Source organism: Melozone crissalis, unplaced genomic scaffold (genome assembly GCF_028551555.1).
Source record: "Melozone crissalis strain CALT ecotype California unplaced genomic scaffold, PUWL_Pcris_2 ptg000005l_1, whole genome shotgun sequence".
NCBI classification, from domain to species: Eukaryota; Metazoa; Chordata; class Aves; order Passeriformes; family Passerellidae; genus Melozone; species Melozone crissalis.
Window position 1 is genome coordinate 25,476,583 of NW_026535783.1, and position 26,008 is coordinate 25,502,590.

The following is a 26,008-nucleotide window of genomic DNA, read 5'->3' on the forward strand; positions in this document are numbered from 1 at the left end:
AGCATTTCACAGCAATTAATTTAGTGAAAGAAAATTTTATACAGTAAATGTTTGCACTTTACATATATTGATTCTGTTCATGTTAAATATATGAATTAAATGTACCATGCCAAAAGTCTGACTGCTAAATTACATTTTGTAGGAGAAGCTGTAATTATGTCTTTCCTTTTTATTAATAACTACATGTGTTACTGAAATGAAACCAAAAGAAATTCTAGGAGCTAAATATAAAACAGATTAATTTAACTCTTGGTCTCTTTTGTTTCTCAGTATTTAACAAGGGCAACACTCCTACACAGCTGTGACTATAAACTTTCAAGAAATTTGTTTCATTGCCTACTTTCTACATGAAGTAGAAGTTGTCATTATTTGCAGACTATGACATTCTTTGAAGGTTATTTTTGGGGATGTAGAGAAAAACAAGTGTGTCCAGAAGCACAAACCGCCTTGATATTTCACACTGACATGAATTAATGAACCTTCAACAATGGAAAATTTAATATGTTCAGAGTTGAACGTAATTGCTAAGTGGTTGCTTAGTAGAATACCAACACATTTCTTACCTCCATCCTCCTACTTTTTTACTAGATGATATGGTAATTATCAGTGTCTTGAAGAGTTTGGGAAAAAATACGTGCTGCTTAATGGACCTTTAAGCACCTTAACATGCTCGAATTAGAGATAATACAGTTGCATTTAGTGATGATGGTACCCTTATGTGCACGTATGACAAAGAGTATGTCCATAACAAGATAGATGTTTTCTATCCTCTAGCAATCTGAAGATGTATTAAGAGGATAAGACACAGAAATATTTTATTCAATTGAGGGCTTATGGGAATTCCCCCATTCTAATCTGATTTTAAATTATTTGATCTTAGATTTTCTAACCTTCATCCTGAGATTTTATTAATGAAAATGGACCTATTGCAGCACTGTTTCTCTTTAGAGAAAAAACTCCAGCAAAAAAAAACCCCAAAATTAAAATAAAAATAATCCTACTTAAAGAAGTGACAAACAAAACATATTTAATTAAAAAAAAAAATTAAATCACCAGGAAAAATATCATTGTCTCCATTAAATACTGCAGTCAGAATATAAACTTTAATGCCAGAAGATTCAAGAAGAAAATCTGAATGTGTCATGTAAACTGATGAGCAAATATTTTAGACTAAACAGTCTGAACATCAGAACATTGTCAGGAATATGATTATTACAACTGACAGTCTGTTTTTTAAATAAAATTAATCTTATGGGAAAATATGCAACAATTACAATTTAGTGATGATGAACTCAGTTTTTCACTGTGAGATTGACGTTTTCAACTACCAGTTACTTCAGAATAATTCAATTTGTTTGCTATTACCATGGTAGAGCTTCATTATCTTGGGCCATTCTGTTTAATATGTTTCAGCTGTATGAAGGAATAGAGTGCATCCTCAAGAAGTTCGGAGATTTAGCTGGATGGGAGTGTTGACCTGCTGGAGGGCAGGAAAGGTCTGCAGAGGGATCTGGACAAGCTGGACTGATGGGCTGATGCCAACTCTTTTAGGTTCAATAAGGCCAAGTGTCAGGTCCTGCCCTTGGGTCGCAGCAACCCTGTGCAGTGCTGCGGAGTGGGGAAAGTTGCCCAGTGGAAAATGACCTGGGGATGCTGGCTGACAAAAGACTAAACATGAGCCAGAGTGTGCCCAGGTGGCCAAGAATGCCAATGGCATCCTGACCTGGCTCTGACTGTCCCTCTGTTCTGGGCACTGGTCACACCCGGAGCTCTATGTCCCATTCTGGGCTGCTCATGACAAGAGAGAAGTTGAAGTCCTGGAGCATGTCCAGAGATAGGCGAAAGAGATGATGAAGGGTCTAGACCAGAATCCTTGTGAGGAGCAACTGAAGGAGCTGGGGTCATTCAAGGAAAGAAAGCTAAGGAGATCTCATGGATTTCTACCTGAAAGGAGGTTGTGGTGAGACAGATGTCAGTCTCTCCTTCCAAAAGTCAAGAGATTGGACAAGGTTTAGATTGCATTTAGATTTACCTAAAGGGTTCTCAAGTACTGGAGCAGTCTGTCCAGGGCTGTGGTTGAGTCCCCATCCCTAAAAGTCTTTAAAAGACATGTAGACACGGTGCTTAGGATCACAGTTCAGTGGCAGACTTGACAGTGTTCTTGAGGTCTTAGAGGTCTTTTCTAGCATAAAAGATTCTGTTCTAAAGTTCTTACTTGTACAGAGAAAAAAGTGTAAACTGAGAAGATATTTCTTTATGTACCATAATTAGACAGCTAACAGCTCTGCAGTTTTAACGTGAGTTTAGTTTTAATTACAAGAATCAAAACTTTGTGAGAGAGGAAAAATGCAGAAAGTTATATTTAATCCTTCTTTTGGGGAGAGCACAGTATGCCTGCTGTGCTCTAACTTCAATCTCAGTTGAAAGTGGAATTATAAAGTAACTGGTGTTACCCTGCCATACACGTATTTATTTCTTGCAACTTATTCCTTCCAAAAAATAATTTTCTCAGACTTTTTCAGAAAGTCGTACCTATTTATTACTTTAGATTTCTTTACATCTTGCATTTGAACTGTATTTCGTGCTATAGATCTTGGTGATTTTTTCGATTATCATGTAAAACAATATTGTATGCATAAAGAAGCAGAAGCTGCTATCAGTGGTCCTTCAAAATCATGTCTATAAATACAAAATGGCCTAACATGAAGATATCTAGTGGCTTCATAAACAAAAAGGAAAAAAAAAAAGATAAAAAGAAAGTTGAATTAGTGAAACTAATTAAAACCACAGAAATCACACTGCTTTTAAAAAGAACTTGGCAGGCAAAATTTGTAAATGCAAAATATAGCACAGTGCTGAAAATTAAAAATGGGGCAGTCAGAACAGCCTTCTTAAGGAAATTAAGGATGATAAAAACTGACACAGAAGCACAAATAAAAAATTTAAAAAAAAACTTTTAAAAATCATAGAAATCCTTTCAATGAGAAGATATTTAATCACTTTTTCTAACAGGAATAAATAGAAAAACTCAAGTGAAAGTATTTCCAGTCAAGGTTCCATTCACACTATCTAATCATAATATTTTTATCTCTACTTTAGAAAATACAACATTCCAAACTGTTCATTTCTCTAAGCCCCTTTTCTTCATAGCCACCTTACCCACATCTGTTACTTTCCTTGTTGTGTTTTCTGTCCTTTCTGTTCACAGAGAAAGGTTAAACACAGGTCACAGAACACACTGATCTCTATTGTATTAGTCTTTATTAGAAAAACAGAAAAGCACAGGAAGAACAAATGCCTTCATTCATTTTTCCAGCTGTGCAGCACTAAGGGTTTCATGTGAGGGAGTTCAGTTCTTTCCTTCTAGCCATGTGCCAACCTTCCCAATTGGAAATGCAACCTGCTCACAAAGCTGAATCTAGAGTATTTTTTGATGAACAGCAGGAGTGGTAGCTACTATTTTCAAAGTGAATCTATTTAAATCCTTTCTGCTCAAAATATTCTTGGATACCTAGTGTTGACTGCTGGCGTAAAAGCACCTGAATAGCCACCAAGCATCATATTCTACAAACATAAATATATACTCAAAAGTAAGACATACAGACTTAATTTTGCTCTTTGAGTTTGTTTAAATTTCGCACCTCATACCAAATCCTTCAAAGTTTGGTTAAGTCTTTTTTTTTTAAAGCTCCTAACTTAAGGTACCTTAGATTCTATGGGTTTAAATTGCAATGGACCAGTGGAACACTGAAATAGTAATTCCATAGTGCAAGCCCTCAGAAACCACAAAACCTATTTTAACAGTGCAATTTTTAAGACTTTTAAAATTGTGGGAATATAGATATAGATATATCTATATCTATGTATCTATAGATATAGAAGGCTTTATCCACTGCAGTATTCAGTCAATTTACTTCAGCACATAGTTGACTTTGTTTTGATCTCTTTGATCCACAGTTTTAGTGCTTGTTCTTATCCATAAAGTACCTAAACCATTCTCTTTCATTCACTTGTTTTATTCCTGCCCACTGCATCTTACTTATTTAAGGAAATGGCTATAGGATTCTTTTTTTAGATATGTGCAAGTACATATTTCGTTAATATTTAAAATAATTTGATCCAACTTTTAAAGGAAGAATTATATCAAAATTTACAAATTATTTGAGGGCTGTCATCAAACTTTATATAACAGAAAAACCCTCACATTATTTACTTATTAAACATTAGTCAGATAAAAAGAAAATTGGTTTGGTTGAAATTAAGCATCAGTATGTGGGGTCATGGCAGAGGAAAGAAAAATAAAGTGATTTCCAAATCCTAGCACGGATTACTAAATTATTAAGAAAAATACAAACATCTCTCTGGCACCTAATAATTGTTTAAAGGACCATATTCAATCACTGCTATTTAATTACAACATCATGAGGGTTTTAATACATATTTCTTTTCATGCTTTTGCTTTGGATATGGTTTCAGGATAATCTCTAACAACAAAAGCTGGTTCTATTACTGTTCTTAGCATAATAGTTTTGCAAGTTCACTACTATAAAGATACTACCAATACTTGCAGCAAAGATTTAAAAATGAGAAATTCCTGTGGAGTTTACAAACAGGCCCACACACAACATTTCCACTTTACATGGCTGCAATTTTTTTGTGGGTCCTAGGTAGTTTTCTTTTCTACTCTCCAAGGTATGCAAAAAATAAGTTCAGTAAATAAGGAAATTTAACTTTCATTTTCATTTTTTTCATTCATGGCAATATTCTATTTGTACATTCAAATGTCCAAAACAGGATTATAAGCATTATTTCTTGCAATTTTTCCAAGTCACCTATCAGCTGCTAATGCATTTCTGCATTGCCTGTCAGTGTGGACAGTGATCAATCTCACTTCACTGTGCTGCAGTGGATTCCCCAAGTCTGTTTTGCTACCATGTTCCCTTGGGTATTATAGGACACAAGTATTCTTATCTTATGAATTCATAGCCTAGATTTTGCTTCTGTCCCAACTTTTCCTCTATTTTATTTTCAATTTCCTCTTTTATACGTTGTTATTCTACTTAAAAAACTGTTTTCTTCAACCTTTATAAAAAGTGATGAGCAATGACACCCCCACCACATGTGACAAAATTAAAAAGTGAAAGTGAATTAAAAGTGAATTAAAAAATAAAATAAAATTGAAAGCAGACAATAATGGTGCCTACTATAATCTCCTGTGCTGAGTTTGCTGTCAGCTTTTCTGTGACAAGTTGAGGTCCCCTCCTTCTTTAAAATAAATTAACAGATAACGACGTAAAACACATCATGAGCCGACTCCAAAGCTGGAATGAAAGTATCTGGTGTTTTGATGACAATGGCAATGCTTTTTCAACTTGTCCTGAAGACTTAAATCACAAGTCTCCATTTAACCTGCACCTGTAGGGATCAGAGCCCTGGACTACTGGGGGGTTCTACATGGAGAGCCAATAAAATGTCTCCCACGGATGGGAGACTGCTCAGACTGCATATTGTATTTATCTGCAGGAGTGCTTTCAGAAATCTGAAAAAGTTTTCTGCCATTTTGACCATTTTGGGGGATCAAATCCCTGTCCTAAACTTCAAATGAGTGTTAACTCGCAGGTGTCCAGTATTGTCTGGTGTGAAGTACAGAAGCTGTATAATTTTACATAGCTTTGCAAGGTAAGGCTGGACTTCAGTTGTCTCTCAGGACACAGGCCAGGAGACAGGTGAGCTACCACACACCTCTAGCCAGGTGTCCTTGTGCTCTCTAGGACAGTTTTTCTTCCAGGAATTACACTGAATGTTATCTGTGAAAGATGTGGAAGAAGAATTAAATTTCTGCTTTGGTTATCTTCTAAGTTCTTTAAGCTCAAAATAACCATGACTTAGCCCTCTTTATCTTCTGTAATATGAAATGTTAACTGACACCGGACCTCCATGCTAAGCCAGTTAAACTTGTGACACATCTAAGAGAATGTGAAATTCTGAAAAAAGACTTGAAATAGCCCCATTCCAAAGTCGAGTTAGTTTTCCCTAACCAAATCAATTCAGAAAAAGCAAGGACTCGTCTTTTTCTGCTCTTTTTCAGCCTCATCCTAATAGCACACTGTATTTGATATTTTTCCTCAAAAAAAAAAGGTCATGCCTTATTTTTTTTTAATACGTTGAGACTTTGGCTAGAGTACCATTTTGCTAGGTTCCATTAGAACTACTGAACATAAAAATTGGTATGCATTGGGTTCAGGTACCCATGCTCTGGAAGGGCAAACTACTGGTGTGGCCCCTAATGAGGAGACATAAATCTCTCCAGATTGTTTCAGCTGGCTCCAAAACAGACACCCTGCTCAGCAAGACTGAGTCCATCAGTCATGCTGTCGGTACTTCTGCAAATTATGCTTAAGAAGTGCAAATATTGCTGCACAGATGTATGAGAGACGAGTGAGAACATGTAAAGGGAACAGCTCTGCAGACACCAAGGCCAGTGAAGAAGGAGCAGGAGGAGGTACTCCAGGCAGTGACACAGAGATGTGCTGACCTATTGAGTCCCTTACATACGTCTTTGTTTCTCACTATCCTACTCTACTTTTTTGAAGGCAATAAGCTGAAACAATTTTCCCCATGTCAAATCTGTTTTGATCATGATGGTAAAAGATAAGTGGTCTGCTTTGTCCTTTTGTCAACCTACAAGAATTTTCATCTTATTTTTTCAGCCTGTCTTAATGAGGAGAGGAAATGAGAGCACAGTTTGCCAAGCAAGAGAGACAAGATGAACTCACTGTAACTTGGTCATAAGTAGATGAACGACTCCCAGAGGAGAAATAAAAGATTTTTTTCTTGTAAACCTATTCTGCTATTATTGTATGCGAGTGTTTGTTTTTCCCAAGTGAATGCAGCAAATGAAAGATTAATAATTATGTGTGATAACTGAAGGCATTGTTGAGCTTAAGTGACCTAAGATCACTTCAGGTTTGTGCAATTTTAATATTATGCTGTCTGCCAAATACAAGTATTTTTTCATCATTAATGTGATTGGAGAATACAGTTTTCTCATTCATGAAGCTTTGATTTCACTAATTAACTGTTTTCTGAAATAGTGGGTGGTTGTTTTTTAAGCCTCCCTTCTCAAGGTTTTAAAATTCTCAGCATGTCTGATTATTTCAACTGTGTGTCTATAAATAACCATCCTCAAGTATACATGTTGGAAACCATTAATAATTAAAAAAAAAAACTGACAAAGCAAACAGAAAAATATGTAGCTATCACTTTCATTCTGTCAGTACTGAAGTAATAAATAATTCTTGCACACTTTAAAAATGAAACAAATACCTAAATACCTGAGAAATGTATTTTTTTTCTAAAATAAAGGACACTTTTTTTTCATAGAAATAGTGAAACTGAGAGGTAGTTACTCCCTCTGAAATGTGTGTAAGTGTTAACATAGTGGATAAAAGAAAATGTGCTTTGGTATGTACCCTATCTTTAATGAGAGAAGGTAGTGAATTAGGAGTGAAATACATAATAATTTTCCAGCAATAATAAGTATTGGAGCTTTCTGACCTGAAGAAGGTACGTGGACTGTTATCTTCCATAACATTCAAAAATTATATTTTCCAAGAAATCTCCAAGTCTAATTATTTTGTTGCCCCTGCAGCACCTGTAGCATAGGTGTCCATTGCCACTGTACATGCTGATGTTGGAAGCTGAGGAAAATTTCTGTGGGTTTGGTCAATGTTTGCTGCTCTGTAATGGTTCATGCTCTTCTTTTTTCCCACTGTGGGAAATAGTGAATAAACCTAGCTTCCCTCTGTTTCCACAGAATTTTCATATTTGTCAACCTTTGCTTTAAATCTCCTAACAGACTTCCTTACATGAAGAATCCCAGTTTGCTGAAGTGTTTTTCATACAGGAGATCCATCTTGCTGATTTTTTTTTTTTTTTTAATTCATGAAATGAATGTACTTTGAGGTGTCAGGAACTAAAAATTAGAACCCTGTTGCCAATTACCTGACAACTGCTTTTACTTGTACAAAGGAAATATTTTCTTCTTCATCAGTTTAGCAGCAAATTAGGAGAGACTAAATTTCTGTTGGGTTTTTGTTTTGTTTTTTTTTTGTTTTGTTTTGTTTTGTTTTGGGGTTTTTTGGTGGGTTTTTTTGTTTGTTTGTTTTTGTTGTTTTCTGTTTTCTTTTTTTTTTTTCGGTTTCTTTTCTGGATATTTGAATTATTTTTCCCTTTAAATGAAATAAGGCCTCCTTTAATTTTTGACACATTTTTGCCCAAAGTTAATTTTCTTGAAACAAAAATGAATGAGAGGAAAAAAAGGGTAGTGGAGGATGGTGTGCTTGTGCTGCACAGTCTTTTTCAGTCAGATAAAAAAAATCACTTTATCCAGGTAGGACCCTCAACTTCCTTCAATACTGTTTAGTTTCCTCAAAACCAACAGCACCAGCCACAGGCTAACAGTTTCAGCTCTAAACACTCTACCCTAGGCAAAGAGGGTGATGTTGAAGGAATTAAAACTTTTGCAGGAAATAGTGGATGCAGTCTGGACTTTTTTCAAGAAGTTATTGCTAAATCTTCCACTGTCATGTGCACATAGACAAAAGGCTGAATTACAGCAGAGATCTTAAGGAACAGAAACTGAGAAGACAAGCACAAATGTCAAGGCTGATTTAAAAGCAGACACTGTCATAGTGTGAGGCAGAAATTTAAGGGGAGAAATGTATAATAAAGCCAAGGGGAATGCAAAAGAGATGTTTAAAGGATGATGTGGATTTGCACAGGAGGGATTGGCAGATAAGAAGGTTGCCTTGCCTCCTGGACTGTTAGGAGGTGGATGAAAGAAGACAAAGAGCAGAAGAAAGAGTTTTGTACTTCACGCAAGATATCAATTAAATCTGCATTGATAATTTCTTTCACAGCTCCACAGATATTTGTTCCTATCTATCCTAACTCAATTGAAACAGTAAAATTTACCCTTTCTGTTTTTCACAGCTGACCTGACCCTGCAGATATTTTGGTGCTCACAGAGCTGAAGCCAGCTGAAATCCTTGAAAAAGACTGTAGAGAGCTCAGGCTGCTGTCTACGGAGTCAGGATATATCAGGCTGAATAGCAATAGCAGCTTTGTCCATTTATGGAATAATATATGTACATATTGAGTGATATGGAGTACATATTTGCTCACAGACCATCCCTGAATTTATTGTAAATGAGAGAACAGTTCTTAGTCACAATACTAATGTGAATTTTCATGTAGTTCTCAGTTCTAATCCCATAATATTCTAATGCCTTAGAACATCAGAAGCAAACCCTCCCTTATTATATATGCCAATTAAGAGTGAAATTTTTAGGGATCAAATTGAAAATGTATGTCCCACAGGTTAATTTTCTAAGAGTTGTGTTGGCTTTTTGTATGCACCCTGTAATTCTTTCAATTGGCAATGCATTAACAAACTATTTGACTGACAAAAATTGCAAGTAAAAAACACAGAAAAACACAAGTTCATTAAAGAGACATTTTCTCTACTCAGTCCTTTGTGAGACAAATCTTTTCACATCAAGGAGGTCTGTAATACTTTTTACTCACTTTTTCCAGTGAAGCACACATTTCTAAAGATCAATGCCAGAAGAACAGCTGTTTTACTCACAAAGTCTAAAAATGCATTCAATTTTATGTATTTATATGAGGGTGGTCTAACTTAAATATTTTGATGGCTTGCAGTTTTAATAACAGCTATTTTTTTCATGAATGAAAATTTTTGTGATCACCATGTGATGTTAATGCTTGAGTACTATAAACATTAAAAAAATCATGTTTATTTGCCAGGAGAATTTTCTGGAAAAGATCACTGAAGAAAAAAATCATTGGGGAAGAACAAACAAACAAGCAAACAAACAAACAAATAAACAAAAGAGACCCAAACCAAAAGACCCTTTGAAACTCTTAAAGAAAAGATGTGTGAAAATAAGGGGAAAATACAAGCAACCAGAATTAGGATAGCAAGTTCTTATCTTAAGTACTTTTACCTTTATGGCCTAGTAAAAGTACCTAAATTACTTTTACCTTTATAGTAGGTAGGTACAATACTTTATTGTATCCTACTGACCACATATCTGTTCTAAAAGCACTAGTTATGATAGTAAAATAATAGCATTTATTTAGAATCAGGAAAAACTGGAGCTATTTTCAGGTTTTCTTCATAGAAGAAAATTCAAATCAAGATGCATTTTTAACAAAAAAAGTATGTATTTTTTAAATGTATGGGTTATGTATACAAACAAGGAGAAAGCAAGGCTATGGATTCCAGATTCAGCAGGTACTCCTGCAAAATACATTGTCATTGTAAAGGATGTTTTCATGTTTATTTTGTTATCTTATTTACCTTCTAAGAAGAAGAAAAGTGTTTTGCATAGGAATGAGCTCATTGATGCTGTCACGTACAGCAATGCATAATCTCTTCTAGATCCCTCTGTTCTGTCACAGAGAGCAATCCTTTGCTGCTAAAGGGAGTTGTGTTATTTAATATAACTAAGAAAGACACAAAAATGCACAATTATAACTAAGGATTCCTTCCTTTCCACTAGCAGGAGTGGAACCTGAATTATTTTTCTTGAGATTCCGCCTTATTTTTTTCCCTTTTTCTTCATGGCTTCCTGCAGATGATAACTAACTACACTTATGATGCACTAAATTTTTTTCTGTGGTATAGGGAACACTATATACTGACTGGCAAATTAAGAAACATCATAGCCAGGACCCATTCAATTGCATTTTTCAGAGCTCACTGGGAGATAAGGAACTTTGGGGGAATAATCACTTATGCTCTGTCTCTTGGTGTGCTGATGGAAATAAATAAAGCCATTCTGTTTAGTAAGGAAAATGAGCACACTTCATGACTTTTCCAATAAATTATGTGAAAGAGATTCTGGGATGACAGAAAGCAGAGTGAAAGGTCAGCTGGAGAATTCAGTTCTGTCAGGTCCTTGGACATTTTGCAATTCAACCCCAGAAGCCTTACTCTACTATTATTACTAAGATTTCAGAAATATGTCAGATACCAGTTGTTGAATTTCTCTCTATGTAAGAAAGAAGAGTAGGAGTAATCTCATTTAAATAAAACCTTGGCTGTTCTTGAAATCTTAAGGTATTTTCAGCTGAAATATTTCTCTTAATTTTCATGCAATAAAATTTTTTTAAGCCTTCATAAATCTATTATTATTTCAATTGTTCTTAAAGGTTCTGAATCACTGATCTATATTAATACAATTCTAGGTTTTGTTCTAGTGATAATAATGAGCTGGGAACTCAGGAACAGAAATTACTTCCTCAACCAAATTTTCAATATAAAAAAAGGGACTCTTACTGTAATCAAACTTAAGTTATGGTTTCCACACATACACAAAGTACCTGCCAGAACTGAGACTTCCTCTGAATTTCAAAGGCTCTTTGATGTCATACTGGTAACATTCAAACAAATGGTTTAATATAACAAGAAGGAATCAGAATCCAAGAAAAGTGTGCAGAACTGCTAGAGAAGTTTCAAAAGTGACAGAGCTATGGACAAGGTTCACAGTACAGGTAAAAATTAGGCTTCATCAATTTAAGGTTTATACTTTGTTAGGTTCTGTGACATCTCTCCTCCCCACATCAACTTCTGCCAAAACTAAAGGAGTTAATACTTGCCTGATTGTAGTGTGTTAGGAAATGCATCTCACAGTAGAACAGATAGGGTGTGCAAACATCTGCTAGCAGTAACACTGGTAATGATTGGGATTGCTCTCAGGCTTCTGATATTTCTGATACAAAGCAGTGGTTGAGGAAGTTTGGTGGTTTTTTTTTTATAATTTGGTCACTGTCTCTGGGAATTACTAAAATAAAGTAGCATTGTTTTAATTGTGACAGACAAATAAATACAATAGTCCAAATAAATACAAGATCTTAGGTTTTTCTTTTACTATTTTAGAAAGCCATTCCAAATGAGCATGTCCTATCTTACTTGTCAGTATTAAAGTATTGCATTAAAAAAACATGCTAAAATTTTATACATAGTTTTGTGAAAAAACCACTATTTTTACTACTTAAAAACCCAATAAAATCTAATTTTCTCATTCTGTAATGTATATTCAGTAATATCTTGATGTTAAGAACTTAAAGAAACAAATTAAATCTTAAACAGTTCTCAGTCTCTTTTTTTTCCTTGTGCAACTTTTATTTATTTTTCTATTGACTATGTAAGGCTTTCATCAAAAAAAGAAATTTGACTCTACTTCAAACAGAATTTTAAAAATAAATATCAAAAGATGATTGATCTGTTTTCAAATTACTGTATTTTTTACATGCTTATGTAGACTCTGCGTGCTCTACCTAGACAAGGCGAAGCATAAAACCAGAACCCCAACAAAGATAGATATTTTTTATTCTGTACTAAATCTCTCTCTGTGAGGTGTTGTGATTTTTTCAGCTTGAATGACCTTGCTCAACAGCTTGCACTGTAAGTGGCTCTGCATTGCCAAATCCAGGATCTATTTCAGAGAAACTGAGATATAATCAGATTTTAATTCTGTTCTAAACTGAACAACATCAGCTGGCATTAAGGTATCATAAAATTCATTGTACCATCTTTGACAGAAATGTGAGCAGTAATAGTGAAGGAGTCTGGTTTGATTTCAGGCAGGTGCAGGTATAATTTAATTTTCTGCATCCACTAAAATCACAATGCCAGTTAAATTTTTCCCTGTAAAATCTTTCTGATTTTTTAATAAAAAATACAGTATTGCATAGTACAGTTAGTAATATTTTTGGTTGCAGGCCATCTCCAGCTGTGTGTATCTACATATGATTGGGGAAGATAAAAATTTCGATGACAGCTTAGGCTAGCATTTCTTCTATGCAACGTCCATTTTTTATCAGAAGACAGGTGAAAGGACTTGATGAGGCAATTTAGAACTGTATAACCTATTATTAATTCATTAGCTAAGTAACTTAAACAGAATGAACCACAGAGAGGTATAGTCAAGATGTTGCTGAACCCTGTGGCTCAAAAGAAGAAAGGCTGCCGCAGGTCCTTTCTCCAGGGCCAGCCAGAAGTACAGGTGTGCAGGTGCACAGGTGCGCAGCACACATGGGCTGGGGAGGACTTTGTTCCTTTCGCTGAGGTGTATCCACCTACTGTGGTGACTCTTCAGATGTCAAGATGGGCCTATATCAACAAATATTAAGTCATTAAGTGGATCAATTCTTACTAATTAAATTTGCTAATGCTAAGATTTCCATTTCATTGAAGTATTGTGTGGGCCTACAAATTTTAAAATTTTGATTTTAAAGGAACTTACTGTAAGGCATGTAGATGTGGTATTATTAAACACAGATTTCTAAATCTGTTCTTATTCCTTTATTACTACATATGCGCGCTCAGATGAGCTGTTGTTTGACCCCTTTGAAACTAAAATAAGAAATATAATTTAAAAGGAGAACACCAAGGATCTTTTTTGGGTTTATAAACACCACTAATTTTCCATTGGTCTTAGTTGAAAACTGAAAATGTGTAGAAAATTTTTTTCTATTTCCTCAGAAATCAAACCCAGTTTCTCTAAATTGCTTTCTTCACAAGCAGTGAGCTCTTTCACTGTCATTCCTTTAAAACAGAAGGCAGCAGATGTCAGGGGAAGCAAAACCCTGGGAAAGAGTACATATCTTGTAGATATTCCAGAGAGGATTTCAGCTTGATTTCCTAATTCAGTAGGAAAGGCACACAGTGAAATGAACTGAGGATAGAAGGTCTCCTTGTCAAACAGTCGATGATGCATTTATTTCCATTTTTTAAACTGACTTTTGGTTTTATCCTTTATTCTGAGATGGGATTTATCCAAAATTTTGAATTGGAACAACTATGGTACAGAACTAATAAGAACTAATGGCATACTACTTATGCCATTATAAATGCTCCAAAAATATACTATTTTCTCATATTTTAAAAGATCCATTGTAGCTAGTTTGCTGCAGGCTGAGCACTTTCAGTCGCTAGTAACATAGTTGAAAGACTAGCTCTGTTTTTCAAGTGTGTTAAATATTTCTGTGCAACAAAAAATTAATAAAATTATTTCCAGGAGGAATACCTTGCATTAGCAATCATGTGCAGCTATTGATATTATTTTTCATATTGACAGATATCCTATTCTATTCAAAGCTTACAAGTTGTACAGTGTCACAGGCACTCACAAAACGTGCTCACATTAATCTTGAATATCAGTCAAACTCCTGCCTCTTGATGATATGGCACAGAGTTCTACTCATATTTGTTGTCCAGAATGTCTTGTATCATACAGAAATTTGTATCACCTCTTTACCCATGCCATGCCATGGTCAATGTGTGGCTCTGCAGCAATATTATGTATTTTTTTTCCCTCTTTCTTGTTTCTTCATTTTTTAGTTATTTACCAATATACAACTTTATGTTGGGGTTTTTTAAATCATCCTTTTGAAGATATGTTAAGAAAATATTCTGAAACTTATTAAATTACCTTGTCAGAATCTTAACTTACTCTCAAAACTTTGTCTAGTGGGCAATAGATTTATTATTTATTTATTATGCAATTTTAGATTGCGTAATAGTGACTTATTAGTCTCTATCATGGGGACTTTGTCACTCTAACTTAATATTTTGCAATACCATACCATAGAAAACTTACTGCCGCTTGATGAATAATAAGTGGCCTAAGGATCAGATTATCTATAGGGACATTCCATAACAGTTTGATTTTGGGATCATTATGAAGACATCTTTAAAATTATCATTGTCATCCGGACTTACCTTTATCCTACACTGTGGAAGACACAGCAAAGGAACATGGCCAGGCTTAGAGAAAAAGATTACCACAAAGACCTTCCAAACGAATAATCTCAAAATGTGACCTCTGTATTAAACTTAAACTGAGTCTACCTTTTTCTCTCTGTATACACTTCTATGCCGAGAATTCCCAAGACACACCTAAGAGTTTGGTATAATTTTAGAATTAACAGCAGGATTTTTTTCTTCCTGTGTTATCTTCAGTTTTTATATTGTCTGAAAACAATTTAGGAGGAGCCTCCTGGAAATACCCATAGTATTTTGGCTGAATGGTGTTATCTTAGTAATCAGTCTTAAATCATTCTGTTACAGCTCTGAAGCTTCATTCTTAAATGCTATAGTTCTTACATTTTCTTTGGCTGCTGGCTTAATGTCTCAACTCAACCTGGATTACTCAGAATCCTTAATTTTACCAAGACTGATTATTTTGCCAATATGAGTTACAGTACATAAAAATGAGTCCTTCATACTTTGTAAAGCTCATGAATCTGGCAAAACTCACTTTCTGTAGAGACCACATGAGAAGCTTTTGCACATAAACACATAAAGGAGCACAGTGTAGCAAGGAAAATAATATCAACACCATGAACTGTCTGATTTTTTGTGTTTTATCACATCAGTTCCATCTTCCATGCAAGAAAAGACACAGTTTTCTCTCTTGACAGCAAAAACTTTTTTGACAACACTACCTCTGAACCTTCTAAAGATTTCTGAAGAGCTGCTAGCAATGTAACATGTCACGGAGACAAAATTTGGTTGAAATAACGAAATTCCTTTTGCCTCATCTCTGATGATCTAGTGTGGAAAGATATCAGTGTATTCAAAAGATTCCGAATCACTGTAAGAAGTGATAGTGTTGGGGATAAAATTTATATGTAGCTGTAGTGTATTCCATTTTCTTCATGTGGCATATGAGGAGCATGCACAATTATCTGTGTGCAGTACCCTGCATGGGACCACTTGGCCAAGGACTATTTGACGTCTTCTGCTGACATCACACCTTTAGTAGGCTGACATCACACCTTTAGTAGGTGCATACCTTCCTGTTTGTTAACTGAGTAAGACAGTCTGGATCATCTGAAACAGGAAGACTCGGTGCAGAAGACACCGAAATCATAAAGGTACGGAGAAAAGCCTGCATCACATTTGTTGCAAAAGGGAAATTTATTGCTGACAAGAATGAAGTATTTTCTTTGCCCAGCTGAACTGCTTCCAGAAGAAATGCAGCTTAACATGTAACTGTCACATCCTTCTTTTAATTGTGCATAAAGCTGTTCCATGACTAAAAGATAGATAAAAAAATAACTTATTGAGGGGAGTAGTACTATGTGAAAAGCGGAAAAAATCCCAAAGAAACATAAAGCAGGTTTTGGAATTTCTTCTGGTTGTCTCTGACAGAAGAGTTAAAATTTAGGAAACTGTGGAGATAAAAGGGAATGAAACCTAGAAATCGCCTGTGGCTTACACCTACCCTCTGGTTGCAGAAGTCTTTGAATCCTCAAGAATTTTTTTTCCCCCATAGTTCCCCATCTTCCAAAACCCATATGCCTTTGATATTGCAATATTCAGTGCTAGTGGGGAACTTTCTCAGCTTCTTTCAATTGTAAAACATCAAAGGAGAAAGAGAAGTAACTCATGGAAAGGTAGATTAATGTCAAAAGGAGCACTTCTCCTGAATTCCATAAATTTCCCAGGAATCCTTTTATTAGAACTCACATTAAAACTGGGGGGAAATGTGGGTATTTTGGGGAAATTGTTGTTTAATTTATCTTAAGACAGAGAATGAAATTAGTAAGAACAGTCTGAGCTACACATTTCTGCAGCAGAATTTAAGCATAGTTGAGGGACATAAAATGAAGGTGAATAGCAGCTTAGTCATCAGTTTGCAGTGAGATGAAGCTCCCCCAAGTATGCAAATGTGTGCTGCAGACATCACAAAAAGCATAATATATGTCCAGAAAATTGTGAAATACTATATTGCTTGATTTCTGACTTTACAGTCCATTTCTCTGTTACTTATTGGCAAAAACTATGAGGAGACGATGAAAAAAATGTGCTGGGAGCAGGGGCTGGAGTGATAAAGGATTTAAAGACCTATACTTTGGCAAAAAGATTAAAAAGTAACAGAATCTATATATAGCTTAAACAGGTAAATATTAGCTGAGGAAAGGAGTTTTTGTCTTCCTGAGTCACATGCAAAATCAAGCAAAGAATGTAAGAGAAGGTTTAGCTAAAAAGGAAGGACTGAAAAAAGTGTAAGGTACATACCTCAGAAATCTGAATCATTTTAAAGTGTACAGCCATTCAGTTGCTATCAAAAAAATCCAAAAGAAAACAAATATACAAAAGTGAGCATTACTAATGGTTGGAGTTGTACATTTTCTATGTAATTCTACTCTTTGCAATTGAGAATCATTGAAAAAACAAAGAATCTGCATAACTATCCTAGTTAAGATGGTATTTGGACATGTAATCAAAAGAATGAAAAAAACCTGTTTTATTCATCAATAGATTTTTTTGGTTCCCATATCACAAATTTTCCTTTTTATTTTTCTTTAGAAGAAAAATATTCACAAGTTTTGGTAGCATAGAATATCATGTCAGAAATTTTAGTAGAGGATGCTTCCATATGAAAGCTATTAGATTTTTTACACGAGCATAAAAATATGTGTCTTATGTGACTTGTTTCTTCTACAATTATGTGACTTTTTCATTTTCTAAAACTGCAAAAGATATTACAAAGGTAACTACTTCACAAAAACAAGCCAAATGCCATGTAACACAATATTTCAAAGAGCATAAAAAATAAAAATTCAGTGACTTTTAATATATAGGTGAATAGGAATATGTTAATTTTCCACAAAAATTTTGAAAGACAAAAGTTTTCTTAGCAGAGACCTGTGTATCCAGTGTACAGTGAATGTTAGTGTTCAGATACATTTCTGCATAGAACCTGAATATTCTTCATAATGTAAAAGAAAAAGGAAATATTTTCCCTTAAAAAACATTATTTTATTTGGAATATGAAAATGATCAAAATTGAATTATCTTCTCCTTTGCTGAAGCAAAGCTTTCGCAAGGCTAAAGCTCCATGAAAGTAGGCATAAAAATTAATGCTGTGTTACCTATGTAACCAGTCCTGCAGGAAAGACATGGGGGAAAGAAGGGAAGTGTCCTAGAAAATCTTCCAAATCTTGCAAGGGTCTAGTTGTGTATGTACAATTTGGTTTATGCTGTAATTACCTCTTTGCATTAAGTATAAAATAGAGTATAGTGGCACTCAGTATGGTACTTTTAAAAATAATATAACACTAATAAAAAAAGACATTGTTTTCCCTCACTCTGTCACTCTCAATTCTTGAATGCCTGAACTCCATCGTATTCTTCAAAATTTCTTTTAGTGCATACTGGTGAACAGAAAGGGGGTGATCCTTCGGGACCAGTAGGTGTGCTGATGGTTCTTTGAAAGACCAGCAGCAGTGTTCATCTATCTACTGGAGATAAAATTTCTACGTAATTTCTGGTTACAGAAGTATCCAATATGATTTTTGCCTTTTCAGTTTTTTTTTTTTAATAATATTATTGGCCTAGTGAAGACAGTGCCTGTAATTTTCCTCATGTTTGATGTGTGTGATTTTGATTTTTCCCATCTTCATGCCTGAAGTGGGTAGCTGATTTAAGCCTCGTAGAGCAGAAAAACTCTGTTCAGATCAAGGGGCAAATATATCTTGAGCTGACAGAGAGAAGCTTAGACTTAAACACTAAAGGCTGTGGCAACTCCTCTATGTCCTTTTCCTGACTCAGGTCACGTTAAAGTCACAGGTCTAGAGCTTCTGGTTGTCAAGAACCTCAAGATCTATCTCAGGGCCCTGACACATTTTCTGAGACAAAGTAAAATCTGTCATTTCAATTTGCTTTTAATTAGAACCAGAATATTAATTTCAACAGAGGCTGAGCTGTGATATCTTTACTTCAAATGAATCCAAATCAAAAAAATCATGATTAATGTAATTTAACCCCAAATTAATTTATCAACTATCTATGAATTTAGTGGATTTCATAAAATGTTTTCATTCAGCAAGAAATTAATTTTTTTTGTGTGTGATGTACAACTTCCTAAATTCCTTTCAAAAAATGAGAAGGCTCTCTGCTCTCTCAACTAGAGGATAATGTAGCAGGAATTATACAACAATTTACATAGAAAAATAACTACAGAGAACTTCCTACACAGATTTGAAAATTCTGGCATTAATTTCTTAATTTAATTATTCCCTCCTGATTTGGACTCAGGACCTCCAGCTTTTCTCACTCTGATGAAGAGACGGGGGGAAAAGGACAAAGAATCTAAATCTGATACCTCAGAGTTCACTAGACCCAAAGCTAATGTGAGTGAAAGACACGGGCAGTCTGTTAATAGAATATATTGAGATTTAGAAAATGAAGCAACGGAACAGTGAATGCATAAAACATCAAAGAAATATTGGTAAAATGACTACTAAATGCTCTGTCATGTTTTCACTTTACTTGTTAATTAGTTTGGCCACATAGTCCTCTATTTACTATTATACCAGCTTACCATGATTTAACTCCAGTGTAGCCGGTTGACCTGTTCTATCACTTCTCTCCTCTGTAGTACTGGAAAGAGAAAATGTAATGAAAGTCTCATTAGTCAAGACAGAGAGACATCACTCAGCAATTACATGGGCAAAACAAACTCAATTTTGGGAAATTAATTTATTGACAATCAAATTGAATTATGTGAAACAAAATCTTTAAACTCCATGCCTCCATCCCTCCCTTATTAAAAGGATCAGCTTTACTCCCCATTTTCCCCAAGGTGCAGGTGGACAAGGAATATGAATTGCAGCTTCTTATTTCTGCCACTGCTTCCTCCCAAGGGTGAGAACCCTTCACATTCTTCATGCTCCAGCGCAGGGACACATCCACATGAGTCAGTCCTCCATAAACTTCTCCAACATGGGCATTTCTCACAGGTTGCAACTTCTCACAGACTGGTCCACCATGGGTCTCTTCTATGGGTGCATCCCTTCCAGTGCATCCCTCCACAAGGTCCTGCCAGTAAATCTGCTCCAGCATGTGCTCTTCTCTCCAAGGGGTCACAGGTCCTGCCAAGAGCCTGTTCCAGTGTGATCTTCCCCTGGGTTTCACAACCTCCTTTGGACATCCACCTTCTCTGGTGTTCAGGAGAAAACCTGTGGGTTGATATAAAGATAGTTTTATAGCTAAAGCAAAAGCCATTTTTTGTGAGCAGAGCAAAACAGGGAGTTGATTCCTGCTTCCCATGGACAGGCAGGTGTTCAACCACGCACAGGAAAGCAGGACTCCATCATGCCTAACACTCCCTTGGGCAGACAAATATCACCACTCCAAACATCCCCCTCTTTCTCCTTCTTCCTCAAGATTTGTATACTGAGCATGACACCACATGGTGTGGGATTTCCCTTGGGCCAGTTGGCATCACCTGTCCTATGTCCCCTCCCAACTCCTTGTACATGCCCAGCATCCTTGCTGGGATGGAATGGGGAAAGGAGCAGCGGAGGCCTAGGCTCTGTGTGACAAGAACATCCTTGTGTTGTCAACCCTGTTTCCAAAATCCAAAACATAGCCCAATGCTAGCTACTACGGAGAAAATGAACTCTATTCCAGGAGAAAACAGTGCGCATCTCTATTGGGGTATTTATGTCTAACTATCTCCACCTTTTCTTGTAAGACTATACTGTAACACATCACCCTGGTTGGTCAGCCAGGGAGAGATGTAAGTTTGCTCGCATGTTAGGTCCGTTCAGGGTGGATTTCCTGCCATCAGGGAGCACAAGGGGTCAGTTGAGCACAACTCCTTCACTCCTCTAGGCTGAAAGTGTGTGCCCTCACCTGTATCAGTGTGTTTTTCCCATACAGCACAAAGTACCAATCTTATTCAGAAAGTTCATGTCACCATGAAATTATGCAAATAAAGATTAATCCTCTTTTTTATAAATAAATATCTGCAAGTGATAAAAATGAGTATTTTGTGACTATTAAAAACTAATCCAAACCATTCTTGCTTATTTTTGTTCTCTGTAAATTTTAATACATGCTTTAACATGCTATTTGGAAGTGCTTTTTGACCACTACTTTAGCATCACATAAAATTCTCAAAAAGTGTCTTGAAAGTTTCAAGTGTGCCTTGAAAAAAATATACTCAGTGTCATATCTGAAAAATGTGGGACAGGTAAATCCAGTACTAGTGTACAATGAAACCAGAATTTTATAGTTTCAGTGGAACTCTTCACTGTGCAATCGGAAAAAGATTTGTACCTTCTTAAATCACGTACTACTAAAGTCAAAATAGCTCTTTATATTGGGGGTAACTACCTAACAGCTTTATTGCTTGCACTCTGGAAATATGAAATCTTTCTAACTTTGTCATAAACTTTTTTCCATATTTTGAAAAATACCACCCAGCGTGTTGATTGGCAAAATTAGAGATACCTCAACCCAGTTAGTTTTTTGAGTCAAGAGCACTGTGTTTTCAGCCATGTTTTGATTCATACAATCCTTTGACACCTTAAGAGCTAAGAGTGTGAGACAGGTTCTCTTCTGTGATAAACTGTGGAGGCTCCTACTTTTGAGAAATGAGGAAGGAATATTTACTGCTAGCAGCAGGAGAAAAAGTTTTGATCAAATCCACAATATATAGCACAGCACTAGGTCCACCTGTGACAATCTAGCTGATATTTGAATCAGTCTTGAGATTTCTTTTCATAGCTGATTGGAAATAGGAACACAGAGCTAAAATTTGTTTGGTAACACAATGTGTGGTCACATTCTTGCTGTAATGGAAATTCTTACATCCTCGCAGCAACTTTGAATGGTCATATTAATAAAAGCCAAATTAAAAATAAAAAACCCCATCAAACAACAACAACAAAAATCAAAACAAAAAAAAATCAAAACCAACAAAAACCAGAATAAAGTATTGTTTGTTTAGCTTTCTTTTTATGGTATAGTGGACATTACGAAAAACCTGTTATGCATATTCACCTTGTAAATAGAAGCGTGAAATCTCTGTGAAGCAGAAAGATGTTGCAGGAGGTAAAACACAGAAATTGTAGAATCTCTTGTTTCAAATGGTTTTTGCATCTAAATTTTCATCAGCGACCTGGAGGTCCCTCAGAGGAAGAAAATTCTTCTGTCTTATTATTTTCTTTGAAAATTGTTTTGAAAGCTGTCACTTTATAGTGTGTGTTCAAAAGAGTGAAACTCAACACTGTGAGAAAGCAATATTGCACAGCAACTTTTTTAGTAATATTTATATGTATTTATCAGTCCATTTCTTTCTAGAAGCCTCAAATGAACATTAGAGATAAAAAATTTAGGAATACAAATGTGTCTATGTTTTTTCATACACAGAAGTACAGAAAAAATCCTTTTCATAAACATACATGTGTACATATCCTATTGCATAAAAGTCTACATGCATTTATGTACATTTACGTATGCATATGGTCCCTTCCAGCTCAGCATATTCTCTGAATCTGAGATATATAATCCCCAGTACCAAATTGTCATGCTTTAACAACTAGAAAACTAACCAAAACTTCAAAATTAATTGTAGAATTTATTGTGTTGATTGCATAAACGTAGAATTGAGCATAGACAGACATGGATTGAAATTAATGATGGTTCAGATATTTATGTCAGAATTTGTCCAAAAATGTCAGTTAAAAAGAAAAGAAATTTAATTATATAATAAGTATCTGTGAGAATTAGAGAAAGCTGACCACTGCAAGAGTTGGATTATGACTTTTCATCCTTGTAGTTACAGTTTTCACTCTATTATCTATAAACTAGCTATAAAAGATTGGTTTTAACCAATCAGATATCTGCAAATTATTTGAGACAAATTTTCCTGTCCTTGTGTGTGCATACAGTAATTAACTATGGATTTGAAAAATGAGCACCTGTGCCCTTCAATTATTTTCTCTCAAGAGTGTTGCCACTTTCCAAAGTCTCATGGAATCTACAGGGTAGTTGCTGTCATTTTGGTAGCCAAAAGATTCATATAAATGAAAGATTCATATAAATTAGTTGTAATTAACACCACAGTGAATTATAAAGAAGTTAACCTTTGAGATTGTTTTAAAGTTGTGATTTTGCTTTCACTTCCTAATGCCATGATAACAAAATTTCAAGTGTCCCATCTAAACTAACTGAACAATGCCTCCTACTGGAGCTGAGTGTGCCTGACCAATATATGTAGGTGCAGTAGAATTTAAAGACTACCTGTTTTGAATGGTAATATTTTACCTAGTGTGATTTCCCATGAAAAAACAGGAAAGTTTAAAAAAAGAAGGAAAAAAGATTTATTTTATATATGATCTATTATTTTTAATATGTCAGAATTTTCTCATTTGAATTTGGTATCTGGGTCCCAAAGGAGAAGAAATAAGCATATCTGTTTTTACCTGTTTCTCCAGGAATACATTGCTTTTCCAGACTATTCAGAATGAATAGGTGATATAGGTTTGATCTAAATCTCCCTGGCGTCTCAGCGGTATAAATGTCACAATTTTTTATGTGCTTTATCATACGAATTTTATCACTTTAATATGAAAATGGGTCATTCTCCACTAACCCACTGACAAAGCATGACATTTTTGCTATCAGTGTTACCTCTGTAGTGCACTTAAATTTGATTTATGAGAACATTTTATAGTATGTTTGTCCTTAGGAGGCAAGAAATGAGATATAGAATACTAATGTGAATTGTTTAAAGAAAAAAGAAGGAGAAAACAAAATATAAACAAAATAACCTTGAGTACTTGCATGTGGATTGTCTACAGATTTAGCTTCAACAATAGAAAACAGAAATTAGCAAGAAGAGATAGTTTTGAGATGATCTTAAAACTACTGAATAAATAAGGGAAGAGATGAAGAGTTAAGTTAAGCCTCTGTTCCTTTAATGCAAGATTAAAAAAAAAAAAGAATGTGTGAAAACCCCCAAAAATACTATCAAGTAAATTTTTTTAATTATTTGAGAATCAGCCTTCACTCAGATATGGTCAAATCTGTCCTCTTAATGCTGCCTTTTCTTTCAATGATGCTGTTGGAAATGGAGGCTTTCCACTGAAGGTTCACCTGTATTTCCTCAACTCATAAATGGTATTTAGCAATTGGGAAGGAAAAAAAAACAAAGAAAAAAACCCAATCTGGTTCCATCTAAGCACTGATACCTTTAATCTTGAGGCCTTTTAGAAATGTCTTACTGTATATATGGGTAGCTAGCTATTCAAAATCTCTGCCATTTCTGAAATTGCAGTTAATTTAAGGTTGTACTAAATGTTTTCTTTCACCTGTGTTGGGTCATGTGTCTTCAGGGAAGTGTATCTGGAATCATATAGGCAGGTCTTCCTCAGCTGAATCCTTCCATCCTCAAATGCCAGTAAACATTTGAGTTATGATGCCTAAGTAGTTTCATCTTTGTCATTTGGAAGCCAAGGCATTTAAGAAATTTATTGAGTAAAAAACAAATGGAAGTTTGAGTAGAAATTTAGAAGCAAAGAGCTGTATTGAATGTAGAGGTTTTCTTTCTCTTTTCCTCTTTATAGTACGACTCAGTATTAGAGCTCCTAGTTTCATTATAAGTACATAAATGTATTTAAAACTGAATTAGATGTGTTGCTCTGCTAGTATCTCATGTTTAGAACACACAGAACTAATTGTTTGGAATAAATGACTGTCATATAAAATGAAAAATATTCAACACATCTGTGTAGCTTTCAAGTATATATTAAGCAACACACAACAAAAATCTGTTGCAAAACTGAGGTATTTGTTTATTCAGAGATCCTGTCTTGTCTTTGAAAAAAATCCTTATGTTTCTTTCTGTGTGATTTTAACAAGTATATGCTCAGTGTTTCCACAAACTGCCTTCCTCCAGAAAAAAAAACTCTTTTGAAAATATAATACTAAAGTGTTTATTTTATTATCCACATTCTTTCTTTAGGACTTTCACATTCATTTATGAAAGGTATGTCTTTTGCTTCAAAAGCATATAATTCTAGCATCTGAACACAAAGAGTCTACATTAGCTAACAGGAGTCTTTGGTAAGGCTCAGGAATTTTTTGAATGTTGAAAAATAGGTTGCAGTGATGCAGATACAATGGAGCTTTAGTCTGCAAGCATTTACTTCTGTAATATGTCCTTACTCCTGCTGCTGGCTTAAATCAGTCATTTGAGATATGGGCTGTTTTGATGAATATGAAAGTACGTAGATAGGGGTAAGTTTTCTAAGATGACTTGTGTGACTTTTCTTCCTTTTTCTCTTTTTTTTTTTGTTTTCCTTTTCCATTCTTGCAGATCTTCATAAGCAGTAGATGAAGACTATTGAAAAGACTACTAAAACTATATCTAAGAAGCACCTTGCAAGGTACCAAACCTTGTTCACTCTTTGGTTAGTGAGTAATCTAGTCTATTTGATCTTAGTTTGTGATATTAATGCAGAAAGATGTTTTCATAAATAAGGATGATTAATTTTGTTTCTACAAGACTAGTGTTTTTGTGGAACTTTTCAAATGTTTTTTTTTTTGGTTGAACATTATATGAAATAGCAGAAGGAAAACAATACTCCTGAGAAATCCTTATGTTTCGAGAACCAGTGTTCATCCCACTGGATGCTTTGCTATTGCTTTCATCATCAAAAGATTTCAGTTATTGTAATGGACTTCTGGTCATTGTACAGGAAAATGCTAAATATGTCTACTGTACTCTCTTAAGAGCTGAAAACTTACCTCAGGTATGGAAATCAAATATTCAAGTTTCTCCTTCTCACTTTTGCAATGAACACCTAAAACCATAAGATTGCAATTTGTTTGGTGGTAGATTTCTCTATCTGTTTCTTTTTATCTTCAAAAAAGACTGAGCCAAATACACTGAACCAAAGAGTAAAAGCAGATACTCTCTTGGAGGCTACCAGACAGATGTCACCTAATGTCTGAGTGCCCAGTGTTTGAGTCTTGCTCTAATGAATGTCTGAATTGTTTGTATGGTTTCCTCAAGGTAGAACAACTCCATCAATAGAAACTTATCTTAAAAGCTTAGAGTAATAGAATGAGTGAGGTTGGAAGTGACCAAAAAGTTCATTTAGTCCCATGCCC